At 36.2% G+C, this 25,372-nt stretch overlaps 1 pseudogene; it reads left to right on the forward strand.

Annotated features, from left to right (window-relative positions):
• The first annotated feature begins 628 nt into the window (after positions 1 to 628).
• On the forward strand, positions 629 to 23,538 carry LOC113076549 (amine oxidase [flavin-containing]-like; annotated as a pseudogene).
• The last annotated feature ends 1,834 nt before the right edge of the window (positions 23,539 to 25,372 follow it).

Below are 25,372 nucleotides of genomic sequence, written 5' to 3' on the forward strand. Positions count from 1 at the left end.
TACTTCCGGCACCAGCTGTGGGCGGGACTGTGATGCTCTATAAGGGAACTTTCTACTTTGGCAAGGGGCGTGGCAGTACTGAAACACCGTCAAGCCTTTTAAGCCAGGCTGGGGAGAGAGGTATTGTAATAATGTAAATTATGTGAAAAATAATGCGTTTTTCGAACCACCAAGCATGAGAGCATGTTCTAGTACATGTCCAAAACAAAATCAAGACTTTGTAAAAGAGCATAGTAGGACCCCTTTAAAACGAGTGGATAATTCATAAATTATCTGCTGAAACGGGGCGGGGCTACAATGAGTAGTCTAAACTAGTGAGCAATTTCAGACGCTGCAAAACGAATGTTGAGTTCTGGAACTTCGGCTGACCAATCAAATTCGAGGGCCATGAAATAACACTATTATATATATATATATATATATATATATATATATATATATATATATATATATATATATATATATATATATATATATATAATTTGTTTTAATATTTGTAATATTTTATTAAAATTGTGTAATCGAATGTAAATATATTTTTAAATATCTATTTGTACAGTAATGTTGTACTTTTAAAATAGAAATATGAGCTCCTCCTGCTGGCACTCTTTACATAGCACGCAGATGGGAGCCTCGGTGCATTTACCCCAGTGTCAATCATGATAGGAGGCGGGGGCGGGGCTGAGAATGCTTTGAACACAGATGCGGAGCGGCTCTTCTGCTGTGAGCGGAGCGCCAGTGAGACGAACAGAACCATGACTGCGAACGCATACGACGTGATTGTGATTGGCGGAGGCATCTCAGGTTAGTGTCATCAAAATAGCGCATAAAACTTAAGATAATCTCATTGCAATTAACCCACTGTTCAAGTAACTTTATATCACTGAATATTACAGGCTCATGGTAGTAATGCTGAGTTATGATCTTGGTTATTGAGTAAAACGAGGCGCGCGACAGACCCGTGCAGAACCACTATTCCATTTCCTAAGAAGCTTAGACACCTTATAACAACACTGTACCATTGCTGCGTTTAAAATAATTATGTATATTTACGTTTTAAATAGGACTGTGTTAGTTTGTCAAGAGGACAGGGTTAGTTCGCGGTGTCACCTGAGCTTGCTCTTCCACTTCCGTGAAATGATTATTTCATATTCATAACGCCAGAGGCAGTTAAGTGGCATGCAACAGTGTAAGCTTGTAGTTTTCTTTAACATGCACGTATGTGTGTAAGAACAAGTGTATATTTTTATAAATCCCTTGTTTACCTTCACTATCTCATTTAGAAAAGTCCTGCAATATGACTAATAATTTTTTGAAAGAACTATTATTTCATAATTTCTACTGTTAGGCTAGCATCTAGCATACTCTGCATGTATAATAATTATAAAAAATATGTATTTTTGTTTATAATAGGTTAATCTAGATATCATTAGTTGCTAATTTTTTAATGTAAACTACCCATCCTTTCTACACTTGCTCTGCAATACTTGATTCTGATTGGTCAATCACTGCATTCATCAAATATTTCATCATAATGACCAGCAATCTTGCATAACTGATAATTTATCCTTGTGATCTTGTTTTATGTCTCTAATCATTTTAACTGTACGTTTGAGCTCAACAAATATTTCATGTCCACTTATTTATTTGAAAAAAAATCTTTAGAAAATCTTGTTATATACAACTTTTTCTGAAGACATGGGCATTTCACACCTAAAACTATGTTTAAGGTTATTTCATGTGTGACGTTGTATACTCAATTTCTTTTTCTCAACTATTTTTTATCCTTTATTATTTAATAATTGTTACAGTTTTAATCACCTCATATTCAGAAATTTCTTTAAAAATGTAGAACAAGACTGTTTAAAAGGAACTAGAAAATGCCCAAATAATGTTTAAAAATTAAGAATGTGGTTAACCCAGAATATAAATGTTTCTTTATATATTTATATAAATGTTAACGTAAAGAAAATTCCTTGAACATGCATCAGCTACACACATATGCTGCAGTCCTTGCATGCACATACTTGCTATGCTCTGGTGCTCTTCATAGTCTCAACCCATACAAAATCAGTGTGAAACATTGCTTTGAAGAATGTGTATGCAACTCAGAGTTAAATAAGATGAAATAAGTGTAGTGTGAGAAAACTAGTTTGCTTTGTCCCTGGTGGAAATTTTGGTGTTATCCCTAGGGAGTTTATTTTACATTGATTGCAGAGAGATTCATGAATATATTGCACTACAATAGGATGAAGTATTCATTAGAAAATTCTTATGTTATAAGGATTCTGTTTCAGTCAGTCCTAGAATGTGACCAATTTTGTGTAGAGTAGCATAAAAGTGCAGCATAACGTCCTTACGGTAATGACCTGACAGGAAATTGCATTTACTTTGTGCAAACTGACTTGTTCCCACAGTGAATATTCATTATTATATACAGGCATGACAATTTAAACCCAGCTCAGAGGAAGTGCACACCGGATGAAATATTGCTTGTGTAAGAACAGCATTCTTGGAAACAGAATTGAGAAAAAATGTATCAAGATGTCCTACCGATAACCTATCGAAACTTTATCTCTATGCATACAGACCGAATTGATAGTTTTGATTTTATATGATATGCAAGAAGACCTCAAAATCAAGTCAGATGTTTTAGACTATATGCTGTATGTATGTAGCTCACAGTTTATTAACTCTTGATCTTAATAAGCTACTGATTAATCAAACTCAGACTTTGTTTCAGAAAATAAAGGTGTGTGCTGTGCACTGAACCAATCATACTACTCTGCTTGAAAAAAAGCTAATGAATGTAATCAGTCACTGTTATGTAACAAGGCCACACATGGTGCACCATGGACCCAATCCATCGATGTAGAACCTTTTCAACCTCAGAACTTTGATTCCCTGCCAAGTTTCTAGGAGTCAGTGCTTAACAGACTGCACTTTTGAGTCTGTAAAACATTTGTCATTTATGCATGTGTGCAATATTGCACGTCATCGGTAGTGTGAAAGTTACGCATTCACTCTCTGGCCAAAGGTGCAGTTTAATTAATGCAATGACATGTAAGTTATGTCTTATGATCTGATTTGTGCAGTAATGCATTTAATTTTTTTTCAGTTTATGTAAATATGATCCAGGACTGTCTTCTTTTGACACATGGAGTAGATAGAAAGATAATTGTTTTTTTGTTTTTTTTTCACAAATTGGCTGTCGTCGTACACCCACTGAATACGTGGAGGTTTTTCACCTGTTGGCCTTTGAAGAAAATCACAGTTTCTTCTTATTCTAACCAAAACCTCATAAAGTGGGTTGAAAAGAAATGCAACATTGCTTCAGGGACCTTTTAATAAAGACCCGGCACTCCCTGCAAATCCATTTACTATTTGCAAAGCCACTGGAGGTGCTCAGAGAGACAGCATGTTGGCAGAGGTGGTAAACAAAACTGACAACTCATTTTTATGCTCTCTGGGATCCAAGAACACCTGACAGCAAATGTGTATTTGTGTCTGTTGTCAAGCGCCACAGGGGTTGTGCTTGACATAGAAGAGAGACAACCGAAGCCTTTCAGCTAAACAATGGAAATGACATCTTTACTCTTGTGACCTTATTGTTTCATGTCATTGACTGAATTAAATTGTTGTAGTTTACATTTTATTCCCATGTTTAGAGTCAAAGTGTGTGTCATTCAAACAGTAGAGTGCTAGCAACGCCAAGGTCATGGGTTCTATTTCCTAGGAACGGATTAAATGAAGAACTTGAATACAGTGTTTTAGTTGCTTTGGATAGAAGGGTTTGCTAAATACATAAAAGTCATACATTTAAGCCATTTCTGCACCACTAGTGTTACCACACAAAATTGGAAAATTAACTATATTTTCTGAAATATTAGTTGCTCTTTCCTGTGCAAACGTTGCTGTCAAGATCCTAAGATGTTTAATATAGTTGTCAGCATGTTACAATGTAGTTTTTTGGATGTTCTGGTTACAAGGGCAATGTTTGGTGTGCCTTACTTGCCCAGAACAAAAGAGCCCAAGTCTGTTTGGCAGTTGGTTTCTAAAGGAGTCTCAAGCTATATATAATGTGATTCTTTTTTTTTTTTTTTTTTGCTCATCTTAAAATAAAAATGAGCACACCTATTTTCAGTAAGCCAGGCAGTTTGAGTTACCATTCAAGGTCCATAGCGCAAATTGCTTGGCAAAGATTATTGTTTACACCTAGGGGTGTGTTTAAATCTCTCCAGTTCTGTCACTGGTCAGAAAAACAGATGGCATAGGCTGAACCAGTGAACCCATCAGAGAAATCAGCCTGCAAATCATTTAGGGTTGTTTATGGTTCAGCTTGTATATCTGAACAAACCAAGTGATCTCAGACCCCCCAATAAGAGGACCCAAAATAGAACCATACTCAGTCCACTTCCGGAGGTGCAATGATGTCCCAATACACTTTTGGTTTTTATGGAGGTAATTTTCATACGTGCCTCTTGTTAGATTAAAAAAAGATATTTTTAAAGATAAAAATAAATAAATGAATAAATCGACCAACTCTTAACTCTAACAATATAAAACAATTCTATTGTCATTTATGTAATCTACCAAGTCTAGCATTAAATGACAAAGAACCAACTAATGCACAGTGGAGATCAGACGCTTTAAATCAGACACAGATAAAATAGTGTGGTAAGATCATTTGATCATCATTTGAATGTATAAATTCTAGCCTTGATTTGAATTAATTATCCACACAGAGAGAGAGATGTATGTTGTGTTTATGTATTACCTGCATCTGTGTGTGTCTCTCTGCAAACAATAAAGCTGTGATTGTTACTTCAGTTACTTCAAAAACAGCAATTAGCTCCCCATCGATGAAAGAAATAATGTAACAATTCAGTATCAAAGCTATTATTTTAAAAGTTGCAGGCAGCGTTGACAATAAGTGTCCTTGATCCTGTATGTTACTGTGTGTGTGATCTGCAATTTCTCTTGCTCACTCTGTGTGTGTGTGTTTGCATGCATCAATAAAAGCGGCACATTAACGATGATTAAACTGACTTTTACAGTTTTAATGCACACCTGCCAGGCAATTAGAATCGAGTTTTCAGATAGACCATATTACAATATTATATAATTCTTTCGAAAATCACTAAAACACAACAATGACATACAGCTTATGTTTTTTTTTTTTTTTAGTTAAGAAGCAACAAAATGTACAACTTATCTTCAAACTTGAAAGTCTGAGAAATAAAGGAAGTTGAATTAACCTAATTCAGAATGTACATATTTTAAACTTGACATATTGTTAAAGCTCTGCAAATGTCTTTACCGGGGACATGATCAGGGATTGGCAGCTTTCCTCCTTCAAGTCCACTTTGTATTCCTCTGCTGCGTATAAGCTGGGGTCTGAGTTCTTATTAAGTTGTGGTGTGAACAAGGAAGGGTCTGAAATGATCACTTCCCTGCTGAAGATTACAAACAAACAAACAAAGAAAAAACCTGGTTCTCTTCTGAGCCCACTATATTGTGAACACAAAAAGGACTGAGGTCACTTTCAGCTGGTTCCCTTTCTGGTACATTTTAGGTAAACACTATGTGAAAATAAACCTTAATGATAGTTGAATGTGCATATCAAGCTAGGAATGTGGAAAGTATTTTTTTTCACAAAGTTAATTTATGTCTCTTTGTGCTTAAATGTAGAAATAGCTATCAGAAACATAAGCATTGGGAAGTTGTTTTGCTCAGAACTCTAGAAGGAGTTGAGCTCTCATGAGTTGTGCAAGTGGAGGGCAGGAATTCCACATCTAATTGTGGAGGCTGTTGACGCTGACACTTCCTGGAGAGTGTCCTGCCCTTGCTAAAGAACTTTGGCATTCCTGTTTTGGAAGACAGCCAGGAAAGGCCGGAAGCATGGATAGTCATAGTCACAGGCCATTTCTGTGGAGTGTCAGAATGCGTGACTTTACATCGGGGTTTTGTGCTTATTGTGCATTGTGTGTTTGTGTAATGATGGCTTTACAAAGATATATGTGACACTAGTCCACTTAACCACTGTCACTGGGGTATATTTTTAGCAATAGCCAAAAAACTTTGTATGGGTCAAAATTATAGATTTTTCTTTTATGCCAAAAATCATAAGTATATTAAGTAAAGATCATGTTCCATGAAGATATTTTGTAAATTTCCTACCGTAAATATATGAAAACTTAATTTTTGTTTAGTAATATGCATTGCTTAGAATTCATTTGGACAATTTAAAGGCGATATTCTCAGTATTTAGATTTTTTTTGCACCCTCAGATTTTCAAATAGTTGTATCTCGGCCAAATATTGTCCGGTCCTAATAAACCATACACAATGGTAAGCTTATGTATTCAATTTCGAAAAAGACACTTAAGACTGGTTTTGTGGTCCAGGGTCACATACTGTATACTACCATTCAAATATTTAGGGTCAGCTTGTTTTTATTTGTTTATTTAGAAAAAAAAAAGAAAGAAAAAAATACTTTTATTTAGCAAGGATGCATTGCATTGATTAAAAGTGACAGTAAGGACATGAGGTTACAAAAGTGTCTAATCATTTTTTGGGGAATCTATTCATCATCAAACAATATAAAAAAAAAATGTATCACAGTTTCCACAAAAAATATTAAGCAGCGAACTCTTTTACACACTGATAATGTAAGAAATGTTTCAGGATATTTTCAGGATGTCTTCAGACCATCACAGGAATGAATGACATTTTACAATATCTTAAGATAGAAAACAGAAAATAAGAAAATATTATACAGCAATGTTATAAGTTATATACAGTTGTTATAAAGTATATACAGTTTTGAATGCATTTTTGATCAAATAAATGCAGCCTTTCTAAGCAGAAGAGACTTCTTTAGAATACATTAAAACCTAACTAAACCCAAACCTTTGAATCATAGTGTACAAAATGAAACTACAGTCAGACATTGCACAGAATGAGCTGTAAAATAAACCAGACTTTATGCTGCTGCATTTCCATGAAAGTAAACTTCATGGAGTGCAGACACTCATGTTCCTGGAACCTGCCATCTCTCTTAGACAAGACTTCGGGTTGCTTTGTCAGTTCAAAAATGTGTCAACACCTCTTCAAAATAAAGGAAACAATGTTTATTCCAGTAATAAATACAGCTGTGGATCTCTGAAAGTCAGGGTAAACAGACATTACAAACATTGATTTTTAGAGCTCGGCACATTTTGATGAATTAGGAATCATTTTTTACATCTCCAGTCACTCTCTTTATGGTCCTTTTTTTAATACACCGTGATAAACCAAACATCTGAACTTGTATAAACATGTCTACATAGTCCTAGAGAGCCAGGGAAATACACAAATGCCTAAATGCCTTTTTGCAGTGTCCTCTAAGCTTGTGTAAACAAATGTCATTGGCCTGTTTTTTTTTCCCTCTCCGAGCCATGCAGAGACTGGCTTCGTTATGCAACTTAAGATAATACTGCTCTGTTCCTCTCTTAGACGAACAACTGTCCTTGGGGTTGCCAGGAGAACATGCCATTTCACTGATCTCTCTGTAATTGCTTTTCAATAATGCATCTAAACATCGATGTTGCAGCCTGTTGGAGAAAGTAATTGCTTCTAGATGAGCATGAAGCATTAGGAACTGTGCACTCTGTCACATACATGTTTTTCCAAGTGATTATTTGCTGCATTCAGTTTAAGAATGGCTTTCCTTTCCTTTGTGTTAGATTGACTTGGTGCATATTTAAACCACATAAAGAAACCAAGCATACTTTAATGTTAACAGGAAAATGGATTAAAGTTCTTGTTTGCTGTGTTTTCAGGTCATAGGCCCAATCATGTTGCAGCTGCACAGCTGAGGTTAGAGAGCAAACTTTATTATAATACTGCTAAAAAAAAACTAACCACAAATATTGCTTCTCTAGTTTATTTCCCCTGATTTATGAAAACTTAGATACTGTTACAACCATGTGTAGTCAACATGCGACTATGTAGTGTATGATATCTAAAAGTATGGAGATGTACATTCTTTCATCATATTTCATGCTTTTAATGCACTTAACAATGGTAATGCACTAAAAATTAATACCATTGGTTTTTTATTTAATAATGTATTTTTTTTAATTAATAATTTATATATTGGCTGCTATTGTATTTTTAATTGTTAACAAATTTTCTTACATAGATTAGATGTCTTATGTTATCCAATGTTAAAGTGAATCTTTAAAAACACTAATAATTGTAATAATTCTGTTTAATCTAGCATAATCTCTATCATTTTTATACTGTGCATTATAATACCTAAATTCACGTGTAACATTTAAAACAATATATTTTAGATTATTTTTTCGGTTTTGATGTAAATTATTATGTCTGTCCATTTCTATCTAGTCAACAATACTCTCTCAAAGTTCTGGATACTTTGGCTTGTGCGATTAAACGATGAATGAGCTGCTTGTTAAAGCTGACATTAGTATTTTAATTGAGAAATTCCTTGAGGGATGAACCACAGACTTAAAGGTGGTGTGTGTCACATCTAATCTATGGCTTGTTGACTGATAATCTGATGTGATAATGTGATTGTGCAATTACCACTACAGCTGACAGACAGAGCCTCTTAAATGTGATTCCTCTTGGCCTGTAATTGTAGGTTTTATCAGGGTCCGTAAGAGTGCAAACAAAGCAATTAAGTTTAGATTGTGGTATTAATACAAATGGCAAATTGTAATTTGATAGAGTTCTAGACCTGACCTTTCAAAGGTACAGAGTTGTAAACTAATCTGGGCCTATTTTGGAAAGACATGCTGATGCAGAGCAAAGGTGTATGCATTGGTATAAATCAATATTCCTGATTTAAGGTAAGTTGTTATAAGATAACAATGCTTTTGCCAATGTCCTGAGAACAAAAATGTAAATAACATCAGTATTTTTTATATTACTTGTTTGCATTTTCAACAATTGCATGCATTAATATGTAAAATATGCATGCATAATTAGTTGTAAATTTCAGCATGGAAGCAAACGGTAGACTTTTCTTTATAAAAACTACTTTTAATGCTCATTTTAGTTAAATGTAGAAGGTTTGGTGGTCAGCTGCAGCATATAGCATTTGTGTAACAAGAGAAAAGTGCATAACCCTGTTCTTACAGGACAAACTGATGCTTCATAAGATCCAGATCAGGCCTATAAGCTAGTATGTTGTCTGATTTACCGTCTTTACCTTTAGTTTGATGTCTTATTGAAAAGCCTAATCTTGTTATGTCATGTCAATTAGAGCAAGAGTGCACAGCCGATTCTTGTTCCCAGAGAGGTAATTGGTATAGATTTACCATGCCAAGCGACTGCATCTTTATATGTACTGTTGCTACAGAAACCCCATCCACCCTCAGACTCGTGTTTCCCAGTAAATGGCCCTCTGAACCGACACCAACAAAAGGAGTGAATCCTAAATATGTTGTTTTTTCATGATCAGCTAAGTCTCTATAAAATTGTACGTGATCAGAGGAAGTTTTTAGACCAAAGCACAACACAGTTGCATGTTATTCCTTACCTCCTCAGATATAGTATAATAATAAAGCACTGCTTGTGAAATATAATCATTAGAAAAGATGTATTTTGTTTGTTTTTATTCATGTATAAATGCCACTCTTATTTTAGTTTCATGCTGCTTAACGTGTTGTTTAGTTCATATGGGACACCTTAAATGAAGAAATACGAGTGGATGTGGAAGGAGAAATACATTTGGTGGAAAATCAAAGAAAAAAAGGTCAAACTTTACTTTTGAATCTTTGATTCTGGGCGATCAAAAAGAAAGGAAAGTTGTGAAAGTTCTGATTATCACGTCTATCATGCTGAAATCGTGCGTTTTAAACCATATTATAATAACTTCTGATAGGCCTATACATTTTGTGAGTAATAAAGAACTAAGTTCGTTTTCATGTCTTATCAAGTCAAGTCTGCTTTATTGTCAGTTCTTCCACATGTACAGCACAGACACACAGATAATTGAAATTGCATTACTCTCAGAACCTTGGTGTATACAGATAACACTAACAGAAGAGAAAATACAGATAGATACAGATTAAATGTAAAATACAACTATACAAATAAGGACATGTTAAAAAAATGTAATACAGTTAAATTAAGCAGCACACAAGGCACATGGCAGATAGAGTGAAAACCAATGAAGTAAACAACAGTGCAGATAAACTGTTAGATAAACACAAGGTTATGTTTAAAAACACACAAGTTACAAAAACAGTTGGTTATGTCTGTGAAGGTAAACAGCTGGGAAAGAAATTATAGTAGATCTGTGTGAGAACACTAATATACAGTAAATAAATCAATAAATCCACTGCTCTCTTGTGTCCTCTGAGGCTGTGACTCTAAATAGCATTCTGTTCTCATCTGTGCAGCCAAAGACTGAACAGTTAGCATGCTTTGCTTGAACTTGAACACCATTGTTATTTGCGAAAAACACAGTGGTCGTGGGTAGAAACATGCAGATTAAAGGGCGGTAATATTAAAATAAGATCCACTTTCTACATCATGGTGGGAGTGAAATCTGAGCGGCTCATTTTTCACAAGCTTGTAGAGAAAAGCTTGCCAAAAGAAAATTTACTGGTTTGTTCTTTTTCACGTTTTCTGGGGTGGTAGATGTACTGCAGACCTTAAACATTGAAAAAGTCCGATTTTCTTGATATGTCATCTTTAATGTCTCCACCGAATCTTTGACCAAACTTAAGTTTTTTGCTTGAATGAGCATGAGTAACTGCCACTGTTACTTAGTCTGAAAGCATTTTGCCATTTTTTTACTCCCATTTATGTCTTTGCATCATACTTGTCTTTCCTGGTGTTTGTAAAAACTATAGAACAATTATTTGTGTTATCTAAAAGGTTTGCAGTGTGTTTGATTTTTTTTTAAAGTTGCAATAAAATTAAAGTAACAGCAAGTTGTTACTACATCCAAGTAACAAAATAAGAAAAAGTAGGCCTAAAGCTAAATGATAGGACTAAATGATAGGAGAAGTATGTCATTTCACTTGAAGTTTGAGATAATGTTTAAGTGAAAAATTATGAGGTCATCAGTTTTTTATTAAAAAAAAATCGTATGTATGGATGAATTGTTCACACTAAGATCAATAAAGTACATTTACTTTTATTCTTAGAAATCTTCTGCACAAAAAGGCTGAAAACAGAGCAAGTTTAATACTAAAATACTTGAATCAACTGGCAGGATGTCCAACTAAGAGACACAGTTGAATGACTGATGCACAGATGTGGGTCCCTACTGAGAAAAACATGAATGTAACCGAATGCATGTGTACTTAGACCAACAATCAAAATATTTTGCAGTCTGAACACGAGAGTGTGACCTGTGTGAACAGCACCAAGTCTATAACTGTGATCTTATAAAAGTCAAGCACAAATCTTTCTTAAGCTTGACCACACTTTGGGATGTTTACTGTGCTTTTACTGTTACTGTGTCGCAAGAGTTTATTGTAAAAGTTGTTTTTAGCAAACTGCAAGCTTTTCTATTCGGTTCCATATGTGTTTGTGCGTGTTTACGTGGCAGAGTTCAGTCAGTGCTGCACTTGAGTGACAAAGACCACAGCTACGTTTCTGCCCACTTCAAGATTTTTTTCTTCCTTTCCTGACCATTTAATGTCTCGGAAAGAAGAAAATATCCTTCTGAGCCAGCCAAACATGTAAGACAGTGACAAACATATCATATAGATCATATAATATTTTATAGGCATCATATAGACAACCCTCAAATATGTGTGTTAGCGAGTAGGACTTTGCACTGTCCTTAACATGGTAGCATCAGATTAGCTGGTAATTGCATACACGTGTGAAATATGAGGTTGTACTGAATTGGTTCTTGGAGTATTTCTATTCTTTATCTCTTTGGGGTGAGATTGAATACCTCCTACTCATGCCACCTGGTTAAATAAATAGGTTTCACTGCAGCGTGTACGACAGTGAGCTCATTTATCATTCACTGCCTTGTTCAGACAGGCATCAGTTTTTTAGTTATTTTTTTAGTCTAGACACCACAAACACATTAATTTCCAATGTTTACAAACCTGATGAAAAGTACATTATTCGAAATATGTCTCTGTCTGAATGGTGGAAATTTGTGTGTTTTTCCAAAAATTTGCATTTTGCACACCTTGTCCTTGTGCGGTAAGTGTTTTTGAACACTGTGTATGCATGAAGGTGTAAAACGTGGTGAAATGCCATGATGGACATGGGTAAACCAAATGGGCAGGTTTCATCTTCTATTTCGACACTAACAGCCACATTGTGCTGACACATTTCTATAATAAATGATTTATACATGTAATATTGGCTATGCTGTCTGAACAAACAGATCAGATTTCATCACTTGCTAAATGGACATTCAGTCCTAAATATTGGATATGAAAATCAAATTGCCTTTGTGCGTAGTGTGTACAAATCCTTAGCGGTTTACACTGGATTTCTTTCTAGCTCTGTGGCTCAGCCAAATATCATTTAGTAAAACAATCACTTCAGACCTGTCAGATATCAGACTTCATAGCTGTGGCCATGGTTTGCAAGCCTCTGCAGTTTCTTTGTATCTGTGCTGTTGCTGAGAGCATAAAGTGTGTGTGTGATGTAGATCACTGTTGGCCACAGAACCCAAATGATGGAGAGCATTTCAGATATTCGGCCCGTGTGTTTGGGTAAGCTGTTTGTCTGGGAGTCTGCCACTTTCTCTGTTTATCAAAGACAGTTTATAGTATTATATAAGCTTCAAAGGTCATGCTTTGACCTCAGATGTTCTTTGCTGCATTGTCACTTCACTGTGGCTGTAACAGAAAACAGTTTTATCTTTTTATTTATTTTTTGTTTGACAGGCCATTTTCAGTAGTGTCAGCACTATCCAATTTTTCAGATCAAATTTTAATCACATTAATTGCCATAAGGGCAAAAGGCAAATTATTATTATTTTTTTATTAGATGTGTGTGTATATATATATATATATATATATATATATATATATATATATATATGGTTTATATTTCCAGCATTGTGAAAAGGCATTATGCCATATAAACTTCACAGGAGCAGTAGTTTTGCTTCCTCTGTAAGGAGAGGAAGTGATTATGTTTGTGTGTTCAGACAGGAAACTCCTGAGAGTTGGTGTTTGACTTGCGATTTCTTCTTGTAGGGAACCTAGTTCTCACTTGTGGCTTCTACAGTAGTTTTGAGCAATGCATTGGAGAAAACTGTTGATTTATTGCTCTGACACCATAATCACTGTGCAGCCTCAGGGGTTTAATATAATCTCACTGAAAGATGCAAAGATTTATTGAAAAATATAAGTGGTTTTATACTGATAGTGTTGCCCATAAGACATCTTATATACTGTGAGTGTGAAGATGTTTTTATTTTTTTACGAATGACACAAGGCTTCAACAATAGACTCTGAGAGACTTTCAGGCAGATAAATGGAGATGTCATTGTATTATTGGTTCAGTGCTAGACAGGTACATGGGTTTTTATGTCTTGAAACTTCAGCATTTGGCTTTCTATGATAGACTAAACCTTGCTGTTGTGATATTGGACTAATTATGTATTAATCTAGCAGGCTGTCAGATAAGGTGTTGTTGAATTTCGAGAATGACTTGTGATACTATAGCTTAGGAAACATCATATGAGACTGAAGTAATAGCTGATGAAAATGTAGCTCTCCCATCAAATGACATTTTAAAATACATTCAAATAGAAAATAGCTGTTTTAAGTTGTAAAAAGTATTTTACAAAATTATGATTTTAGCTGTATTTTTGATTAATTAAAAAGAGCCTGTCTACGATATATCGGTATTGGCATAAACACTATTTTTTACAGAGCATATAATGCAGATAAAATACTTGAAATCATATAATTATTTAATAATTACGCTCCATTGTTTACTACTGGCGACCTGGATGAAACCTTTTAAAGCTTAAATCTATGCAAAACCATTAAAACTGAACAGCCATATCTCTGTAACTGCATGGCGAATCCACACCAAATTCAGGGGATCCCTTCAGCTCGAGGACCCCTCTCAAATGCAATCAATTGTATGTCTTGAGGCTCTCTTACAAATGAGACCACCACTGCACTGATAGCCCCCAGGGTTCGAGATTTACGGGTGGTTAAATTCAGGGTCTGGCGCCAACCGATCTAGTGATCCCAGGGGGTTACCAATGCACAGAGGGTGGCATTCAGGAGGGCTTCTCGTGCTGAAGAGATCCTCAGAATTTGGTGGAGAGCCGCACAGCGCATTTGCGAGATAGTGACGCCAGTCAACACTATGTTCAGGCAGCATTTAAGTGTTGTCTTATTTGACCGTAATGCCCTGCGACGTGGACTTCACATGAAATTCTGCCACGATTCAAGTTTCAAGGGAACATACACATGATATTCAAAGAGCATTAAAGTGCTCTAGACGTGAATTTTTATTGTATTTATTTACAGAGGTAGCCTATATCATGCCACACTTCACACTACTTTAGTTTTTGTTTTCCTAACTGTTTTGTGGCAGTTCCTGCGAAAAGTTTGCAGGGCAAGTGAGAAGTACAGGCCAAACAAGGTCTTGTATTCAAAAAAAAAAACTTGTTGGTTAACTCTGCAGATTTCCACAGAATTGGAAACGCCCACTATTCAAACAGTTATATACATCATCTACTCCTTGCATGTTCATTACATGTTTTGGCTAATTTGATTTATATTTTCAGTTCCTAATATGAATATACAGTTTGACTAATTTTACCAAGTCAGAATTCTGCATCATTAATTCATAAGTTGAGGTGAATGGAAGACATATGCCACAAATAGTTTACACAAAAGAGGTTTAAATATGTTGATGTTATTTTTAGCTGGTCAGTCATGATATCACACACAATAGAAAGCCAACAGCAACACTGTCATTGGTAACTACTCTACACATTCAGACAGGAAGTAAGTTGTCAAGACAGGAACAACCTTTAATATTATCAGGGACAGGAACAGTTTGAAAGAAAAATAAATTATTTTTAGACCACAGACTGCTGGCATCTCATATGTACTCTAAATCTCTGTCTTAGCAGTTATCCAAAGTACTGAGCTGTGCTGCTTTTGACACAAGTCCAAATTATTTTCCCTGTCTCTCTTCATCACTTCATGTCATCTTCTGAATAAACATGTTTTGACAAAGACCAGTCTAGCAGATATTTTTGCATATACTATGTCTACAGAATATTACAGTCTGCATTTTTATATTCCCAATTCACAGGTCTGAGTGCCGCCAAGCTGTTGGTGGAGAGCGGCCTGAATCCTGTGCTCCTGGAAGCCAGAAACCGTGTTGGTGGAAGAACCTACACTGTTCAGGTGAGATATCTGAAAACATCTGAAGCAAATGAAATTACTTCATTGCATGACACACGTTCTGCTTTTACATGTGTGATAAGAACATGAGTCATGGACTATAATATCACAACTAGGGGTGTGCGATATGATAATATCATAGTTGTTTTAACAAAGTGCAACTTAACATTGAGTATGTCACTCACAAACACTGTTGGGAACGTTACTTTAAAAAAGTAATCAGTTATAGTTACTCACTACTTGTTCCAAAAAGTAACTGAGTTAGTATCTGAATTACTATATAATAAAAGTAACTCGTTACCAGGGAAAGTAACTATTTGCTTTACTGTAAAAAAAAAAAAAAAAAAAAAAAAAGTTGCTATATGTCAGAGAATTTGTATTTAATTTTTTTCTTTTTTTGCAGTTTTCACGAGTCAGTTGAAATGAGTAGAACAGACAGGTGTTCGTACATTTATTGCACGTCAACAGACAGCATGAGTTTTATCCTGCACTTCAAGTATTATCTTTGTAAGAAAAGTGTTTTTGGCTACTAGCTTTGTAGATGCGTGTGTCACACATTACATGTACACATTAGATGCACGGTCTTGCCTTTGACCACAATGAATTTGAAGTAGTGCTTATATCTCCACCTTGAAAATGCCAACTTTTCATCGGATTGCTCCTGAGACTCACCATTTCTGCTGCTGCTGCTGCGAATCACTGTGTAGCTGTTGCGTGTGTGTGTGTGTGTGTGTGTGTTTGGCGCCGTTGGCGCTGCCGTGTGTGCCGGCATGTGTGTAAAAACACTGGCTCTGATTGGCTACCATGAAACAAATGACTCTGCCTTAGCCAATCATAATCGCTTATCTCGTTATTAACCCACCTGCTCACTCGCTGTGTGAGCCAGGGGTGCGTTCGGATTGCATAGTTTATTAAATCAATGCAGAGTAACGCACCGCATTTAACGTTCAGTAACGTTAACGGTGTTGTAACGACGGGAAAAGTAATTAGTTAGATTACCCCGTTACTGAAAAAATAACGTCATTACCTAACGCTGTTCTTCAAACTTGAAGGCTGGCTAACAGGTTAAACGCCGTTATTCCAAACACTGCTCACAAAACATAAACTCCTTTAGCATTCCTTGAGTCCACACATTCATTGTGATGTTGCCTGTTCGTAGAATCAATGCTTCACATTTCAGGATTCAGAATTTTACTTTGAAAAATTGTTTAAAGGTGCAGTGTGTAATATTTACAACGATCTATTTACAGAAATGCAGTATAATATATATAACTATGTTTTCAGAGGAGTATAAAGACTTTTCTTAATGAACCGTTATGTTTTTATTACTTTAAATTTAGCTATTTCTATCTACATACACCGCGGGTCCCCTTACATGGAAGTCACCACCATGTTTCTACAGTAGCCCCAAACAGACAATCTGCTCTACACAGCAAGTTTCGTCACTTTGTTGTTTTTGCGAATAATACACTGACACAATGATGGACAAGTACGTTAACATTCACAATACCATCAATGTATTTAATAATTAGGTAAATATAATTCCTTGATTTACCTTTGTAAAGAAATCTCATTGCTCTCTGCTGTCTTTACCGATGACATCTTTACCAGCGCTCACAACATCACCGCTGGTTGCCGTTAAAATTAATTACTTGCATTTATGCAACGTCTGCATTCAACAATCTATGTAAATACATGTAAATGCCACTTAAGATGCAGTTTCTGTGCCACTTCTGCACTGCAAAATTTATATAGTTAATAGTAGTTTGGATCGTAACATATTTATTGATTAAATGAAATCATTTTTGACAAAATGTGATGTATACATCTAATTAAATTAGGGGAAAAAATGCCCCTAAAGTTAAATACACTGTTTTTAAAGTAATTTGGCTCAAGTCAGTTGTTCACAACCACAGCGAGTATGTCGAAAGAAAGGGGAAAGTCAAAACTGAGTTTCAAGTTGCCAAGTGGGAGGCTGTCTTCACATGGAAGGGAATCTGCTGTCTTTGCACACATATTCTAACACTTCCTTTTTGTTTTTCCTTTTTATTTTTTGATCTCACCGTGGCTAGTAGAAATTCTTGTTACTATGTCATTGTGAATCTGTGTGCTTTCAGAATAAGGAGGCCAAATGGGTGGATCTGGGAGGAGCGTACATTGGGCCCACTCAAAACCGCATCCTGAGGATAGCCAAACAGTACGGCGTGAAAACATACAAAGTCAACGAGGAGGAGTCTCTGGTTCACTATGTGAAGGTAAACCTCAGTGAAGGCCTACACATGTAGCAGCTTAGACTTCTTACCGAATCAAAAGCAAAACACCTGCGGAATTCAAACAAGATTTTTCCCCTGCCTTAAAATCCAGCTCTCTTCACAGCCTCAAGCAAGAGCTTCGACTAATAATATGGCCTTTTGTTTGAGCACACTCATGTCTTAATGCACAGGAAGTCAGAGCTAGCCCCGGTTTGCTCAGCTGAACAGGACTGAATACAGAGTCCCTCCTTCACATTAGTGTGCTGTGCTCAAGCCAGGAGATGCTAATCGCTGCCTGAAGGAAGTCTGTAATATGGTTTCAGATGCTAGGAGTGGGTAAGAAGGGCGGAACTCAAGAAACCAGCCTTCTCTTCATCCTGCCTTTGAGTAGACACATTGCTGCCCCTAGCACATGCACGCTGCATGACCTTATTAGATTTGGCTGTATACTCGGTGTCTTCTTCGCTCTGGCCCTGCTATTACAGGTATAAATCACTGGATTCTTAGTACTGCTCTTTATCATGTGGGCTTTACTGCTTTCTGTGGTCATATTTCATAAGAAAAATACAGGTTGTTTTGAAGTTATCATGGTAAATCAAAGGGGTTCTTGAGATGGAGACCAGGAAAACAACTAGCTGACTCATACTCCAGAAGGCGGTGTGCACGAAGGGGAAGGTCATGGTGGAGATTCATTGGAGTGTTCATTGTAGATTATGTTAGGATGAAACTGGATTTCAGTTGCCGTGGAAAAGACCCTTTGGCATGTTTCCCATGATCTTTCGATTTTTCCCAGTAGAATAGTCAACTGTGTTACACCATACCATCAAATCTGGACATTATCTATCTAAATAGTTGCTTGATGCTAAATATTTATAAGATCTGAAACTTTAACTTTGCTTTCCGGATCAATATCCTAAATCGTCTGAATATTTTAAAATCAGGAATGTGAAAGTACTAGAATCTTGTTAATGAGAAAGTTCACCCAAAAAATTTAAAAATAGTTGTTCCAAACCTATATGACTTTATTTTGTCAATTGAACACAAAGAGAGAAATTTTGCAGAATGTGTTGGTTGTGCTTTTCTGTGCAGTTACAATGAATAGTGCTTTCTAGCTTTAAAAAGCTGCAAAAACATATTATAAAAGTGGTCCAAATGACTGTTCCGTAATGAAACATGATAGCTTGTTGTTTCAGTGGTCTTTTAAATTTGGTGACCTCGCTGAGTAAGTGAGTTGAATTTGAGATCAGTGAATAAGTTATATAGACTTTCTGAACCGATTTTGTGTACCTGAACCTAATGAGTAAACCATTCAATTATGAATCAGACATAGGTTTTTTTCTCAATATTTCCTGCTAATAACATTGACACAGAACTGTTATCATAACTCCTAAACAGAACACTTCAGATTATAAGTGCCTTTACTGTCAGTTTTGATCAGTTTAATGCATGTTTCTTGAATAAAAGTATTCATATCTTTTTAAAAATCTTACAGACCCCAAATTTGAACTGTAGTGTAAGTTTCAGAAATTCACTTTTTCTATTCCAAAGAACAACGTAAGGATGAGCATTTTTTTTTTAAATTAATCCTCTAATGTTATTGTACCGTATATATAGGCTATATATTTTAGTTTGCCAGCATGTTTTTGATCTTTTGAGTTACAATTCAATGCCTCATATTCCTGCTGGAGTCATTTCTGAAAAAATGCAAACCCTTTGAAAAAACAATCCTTGGTTCCCTTTCCTTGGTTTGTGCAGTTTGACAGCACAATGCCCTGTTGAAAAAAAAACAGTATATGCTGGTTAGTTATGTTTTGAAGCAAAGCTGCTGCTTTGAGCTGGTTTAAGCTGGTCAAGTGCTGGTCCTAAAATGGTCCTAAGCAACTACTGTAGCTCCTGTTCAGGACTAGCACAAGACCAGCACTTGATCAGCTAAGGACCAGCTTAAACCAGCAGCCATCCTTCAAAACATATCTAATTTTTCAACAAGGGTCATTGTCAAAGTCAACATCAAACCAGCACTTCCTTTTTTTTCAGGTTTTGTCAGAATAAACACAAAGGCAGTAATGCAGAATGAGGTAGACACCAGGAGGAGGCTATGAATGCACGTAGGCATATCTCTTTGATTTCAAGGCTTTATTTGTGGAAGAATGCATCAGCATGGATTCAGACATCTGTAAGAAAGATGCTGTTCAGAGGCTCAAGGATACTGCTTGAAAATAAAGGAGAGTGTTGTGCTAACATCACACTTTCATTTGGCTTCTTCATGTCAACTGAGACTGTAATGGTCTGTCTTGCTAAAGGCTACTTGTTGTGGTTTAAATGGAATGAATGCGAATGTGTCTGTCCTAATGATTAATGATGTGTGTGTTTGTGTTAGTGTGTGTTCTGAAGGAGCGGTCCCCTCTCTCCTCACCATTATCTCCTGATTGGAGCATCCCTGTGGGTTACCATGGCAGCACTCCTCATCAAAAGACAGTCGCTATCGGGATTGAGGGGACACACTCTCTGTCTCTCTCTCTCTCACACGTTTTCTCACACCATGATGTCTGGCTCGTCTTTTTTATCAAGGGCATTTCCTTCATAACCAAATCGTTTCAGTCCACAGAGGCACCCATGTAGATGTCTGGTGACAACACACTAATTAATAAATCTAGTGTACAATTTCCAATCAAAACTGCGGATTGTTCTGCGAATTTTGAGAGGAGAAATCCAGTCATTTTAAATAGGAAGCCATGCAGTCTGTAATTAAGTGTCAGTGTGAAAGATTTTCGCAAAGGTGGTGAACAACAAAAAGAAATTTTGCTAATGTGACTGCACTTTAATTGTTATAGGTCACTAATACAATTATGTTTTGTCACTGAGGAATGAATGAATGAATCTCTATTGAGCTAGTCTGTTGACTTAACAACAGAGGTGCAATTCGCCTCTTGAGTTTGTGCTGGATATTATCATTGTTTTGCTGAACTTTGTCCATTTTTCTGCAAAGTTTTATGAAAGAGGCTCATATGGTAGTTTTATCAGCCCCTCACGTAGTCAGTCCAATCTGCTCCTGCACGCTTTGTTGAAAGTTTTACAACCGCTTTTATAGTATCACCTGTTACTCCACAATCACGTATTGGCCTTGAGTCAGTATTAGCCAATAAGGGCCTTACAATGAGCAGACCATTTTATAATTAAGGTGAGCGTGCAGCCAAGGCGCCCATGTAATCAGCTTTTCTATAGCTGTAATCCTAAAGGCCAGACCCAGTTTCCTCTGCTCTGCTCTTTCTGGCAGTCTTAGCATATCAGTATGATTATGATTGAACAGTTGTGCAAAGGCAGTGTTGTTAAAAATTAATACAGCCTATTGTACAGTGTTTGCATTACTGTGCGTTTACAGTAGTGGTTTCTGAGCAATACTAATAAACCACATTATTGCAATTAATTATAATGATATGTAATATGTGTATAGTTTTACTGTTAATACCTTAGTATTTTCAAATGTAAAAATACTAAACAATACTAATACTAAACAAATTTGCAAAAATAGGCATTTTTCTAGAAATGAACAATATATAGGAAATGTTTTGGATGTTGGTATTAGATATTTTATCGGTAGATTTAGCTTAAATTTTGCCTTATATACCTTATATAAAGGTGCTTAATATTATTTATATATTATTTTAATTATTTAGACAAAGTAGTGTAGTATTTTTTAAATCAGCCAAAATTATCACCATAACAAAAAAAATCAATTGTAAGCTGTATGTGTATCGGTCAATATCGGTGCAAAAAAAAGGAAAACATTGTGCACAACTGCTTATAATGACTTCTATTTCTTCAAAAGAATATATGTTCATTCTGTAAAAAGTGAGGATGATACATTTGCGTTAGACAGGATGTGGTCTCATTTCATTGCTTTGTAACCGAGGAGGGCAGCAGTGTGGATAGAGCAGTATGAGGTTAGTGATAGAGAGGCTTAGGGTCTACTCTGGGTGAAAAGATATCATAAGAGATGCACTCCCATCTCCACCTCAATTCTGTTGCCATGGGAACAGACCTGTTGCTAGATGCTGAGCGATCCAGTGTACTCTCCTGCATTGGTCTGGCAGGCTGCCAAATGATATGGAAATGTCACAGTCCCTTATTTAGCTGAACATGTTTTCCTGGTGTTAGTTGGTTTGCAGATGCAGATGGCTAAGTCACATGAATTATACATACTGTATGCTTCTTCGAAAACCCAACTTAGACCAGGGAGACCATTTCTGTAAGATATACCGGTTCAACTGACATTTCTGGAGAAATCTCATGCATGTTTCCCATCAAAAGTGTAATGTAAATTTTAAAAATATATCTTTTGTAATTCCTGTAGCTCAAGAGCATGGTGCAAATGAAAAGGTCATGGGTTCATGGGTTTGATTGCCAGGGAACGCATGAACTGTATGAATGTAAAGCTTGAATGCAATGGAAGGCACGTTGCATAAAAGCGCAAGCTAATGGATAAATGTAAATGTATAATAAAGCATGGTTATTATAGTTTATAAATATGTCAAGTTCAGTTTCCTTTTGTTATTGTTAATATAATAAGCTAGATTTGAACCTTGTAATACTGGACTGCTAAGTTGTGATGTCTTTCTTTGATTTTGATCATGTTTCATCTTGTTTAGAGCTCCAGGAGAGCCAGAACTGCCTTAGTGCCCACTCAAAAAGGAGCATGGTGTCCCTTAGTTGTTGTGCGGTGGTCTGCCATTTGAAGTCTTCAATCATTTATCTGTCCTACTAAGTGCATTCTAGTCCTACTCAGAAACCACTTTGGTTCCCATCAAATCAATTTCTGCGAGCAATAAAATAACAGGGTTTTGTGAAACGTTGTGTTGAAAATGCACAAATCACTATGACATGACAAATTGCTCGGAAGTGAACGCTGGACATCAAACCCAGGGTTGCGTGTGAACTGTTCTAGGTGACAGGTTTTTGATTTTGTCAGCAGTTTTTGACTAGGTTGCCTGATTCAGTGCTAAAGTAATAACCTTTAGCACATTTTCAACTGTCCATCTCAAGTCTTCTTTATCAGAGATTTCATTTTTATTATCATTATGGGTTTAGCAATCTTTAGTGGCTTTATGTTGAAGAACAACATATTGAAACGCAGTGCTTCCTCTTTGATGTGTAGTTAAACATTAATCAATCAGCCCAGTGGTGCTTATTTAAGAGCCCCACAGCTACAGAGCAATCCAGGTATGAAGTAATGTCTGCATATAGTTACGCCATTGGCCAGCCGCAGAGAATGATCATACTGACTAAGCGTTTCCACTACTGTGGGAAACAAGCGATGTGTGAACAGCTTGTGTCATATAGCTGCTGTTTGCCAAAGGCTAATATTGTCATTATCTGTGATTATGAATTTCACTGAATTAGCATTATCATTAATGTCTATTTACCCCCTAATGAGCATATACATATTTTTCCTGGTCCTAATGAAGAAGATTGTCAAATTTTTATGTGAAATTCATAAAATCTTACTGAGATTTGATAAGGTCGAGTTGTTTCTGATCTTCTGGTTGTATTAACGTAAACTGTAAAGGCTGTGAACAGAGGCCCTCCATTAACTGATTTGTTACCAAGCCAGGCGAGATGCAGTTACGTATATTTTAGGCAGCAAAAACCATTTTCCATTCCAGACTGGTTACACTTCTAATGATAATGAGGTCATGATGGCTATGATAAAGACATTACGTCAACAATGACAAAATAATAATGACAATTTGCATTATTTGGCGCTAAGGTAGTCGATTTCTTACGAACACTGTTTCTTGTTTCCAAGGGCAAATCATATCCATTCAAAGGGTCGTTCCCTCCAATGTGGAACCTCTTGCCTACCTGGACTACAACAACCTCTGGAGGACAATGGACAAGATGGGAATGGAGGTAAAGGCCATTTTAATTCAGACTCAATCTAAAAAAAGTCCTTTTACTGTTCTCCTGTATAACACGATACTTACTTGCAGTACTTATTGAATGCAGCCATAACACTGCTGTTATATATACAGCACATCACAAAACAAACACTCAACCATACAATGCAACACATGTAATCTGATTCCCAAATGAATGACTCATGAGTCGATTCATTGTAGTGAATCAAACACATACAGTGTTACCAGTATAGTCTGATTTCCTGAATAAATGACTCTCTAGTGAATTGAACACAGACAACACAACAAGTGTCTGTAAAGTCTGTATTTTTTGTGAATCAAATGCAGTGCAACATCTGTAATTCGTGCTCTGCATTTAACCCATCCAAAGTGCACACACACAGCAGTGATCACACACCCGGAGCAGTGGGCCCCCATTTATGCTGCAGCACCCGGGGAGCAGTTGGGGGTTCAGTGCCTTGCTCAAGGGCACTTCAGTCATAGTATTGCTGGCCCGAGACTCAAACCCACAACCCTAGTGTTAGGAGTCAAACTCTCTAACCACTAGGCCACGACTTCCCACAATTTTTTTTTAAGTAAATCAAAAACATACTGTGTAACCAGTGTAGTTTTATCACTGAACGAAATACCCTAATACAACACTTATTTTTATTGAATCAAATGCATACAGTGCGACAAGATTTCTGAATGAAATACTGTGGTTAGTTAGCTCTTTAGTTAATTGAATTAAAACAATGTAGTCCAATTTATGAATAAATGATTCTAATGCATCCTAGTAAATAAAATACATACAGCTTAGAAGCAACTGAGAAGTAAATCTGGGAAGTTGTTAATACAAGTATGCACTTTGTCAGCAGTATTTTATAAATTATGGATGAAATATGTTACTACATTGAGTTCTATATTGTTTAATAAAGTGGCCCCTATTATGGGTAATGAAATGTTCATATTTTGTTTATTTGAGTCCCTGAACAACAGGGTGACATGCATGCAAGGTCAAAAAACACTTTCATTCTCTTATAATATGCATTTATTTTACCATACTTCTTCAACGACACATTTTCCAAAATCCCCCTTTGCGTGACACTAATCTGCAGTGATTGGTCCGATTGGTCTCATTGTAATTTCATCATGCCTGTAATGCCTGATAAAGCTGAGTTTCTGAGTGCAGTGCTGCTTTGTGTACAGTGTTACCAGGGAAACTGCTATTTTTACTGCTCCAAAAGCAGCACCTAGTGGCAAAAAATAAATTTGCATTTTCATTCATATCGACAGAAAAAAACAACAAGTGGGAAGGCAAGTATGCTAATGTCTCATGTTGACATCAACATGAAATGGCTTGGGATTAGTTTTAAAAACAAATAATTTCAATGATTCAGAGTGGACTCTTTCTTTTGAGAGACAATGGGTCTTATCATACATGGCGCAATGTGCGGCGCAAGTGTTTTTGCTAGTTTCACAGTTCTCATTTTCCCATCCTGCACTGCACTGTTTAAATGACAAATGCATTTGTGTGCCCATGGGCTTGCTGGTCTAAAAAAGAGGTGTGTTGGCACGTTGCTATTTTGAGGAACTAAAAATGACCTGCACCATAGATCTACTCAAACCTGATCTAAAGTCTGGCGCTGTCACGCGGCTGACGAGACGCAATATTGGCGCAAAATTTGCAGGATGTTTTCATTCGCTTTAAGCTGTGTTACACACACTGCATAGCAAGGTAATTTTTAAAAATCCACAATAGGGGCAAAAAATAAAAAAATGAACACCTTTTACCAGAATTGTTTTATATTTATTTTTGGCAATATAATTTAGTTGTTTCTTAAAAA

Source organism: Carassius auratus, unplaced genomic scaffold (genome assembly GCF_003368295.1).
Source record: "Carassius auratus strain Wakin unplaced genomic scaffold, ASM336829v1 scaf_tig00020714, whole genome shotgun sequence".
NCBI lineage: Eukaryota > Metazoa > Chordata > Actinopteri > Cypriniformes > Cyprinidae > Carassius > Carassius auratus.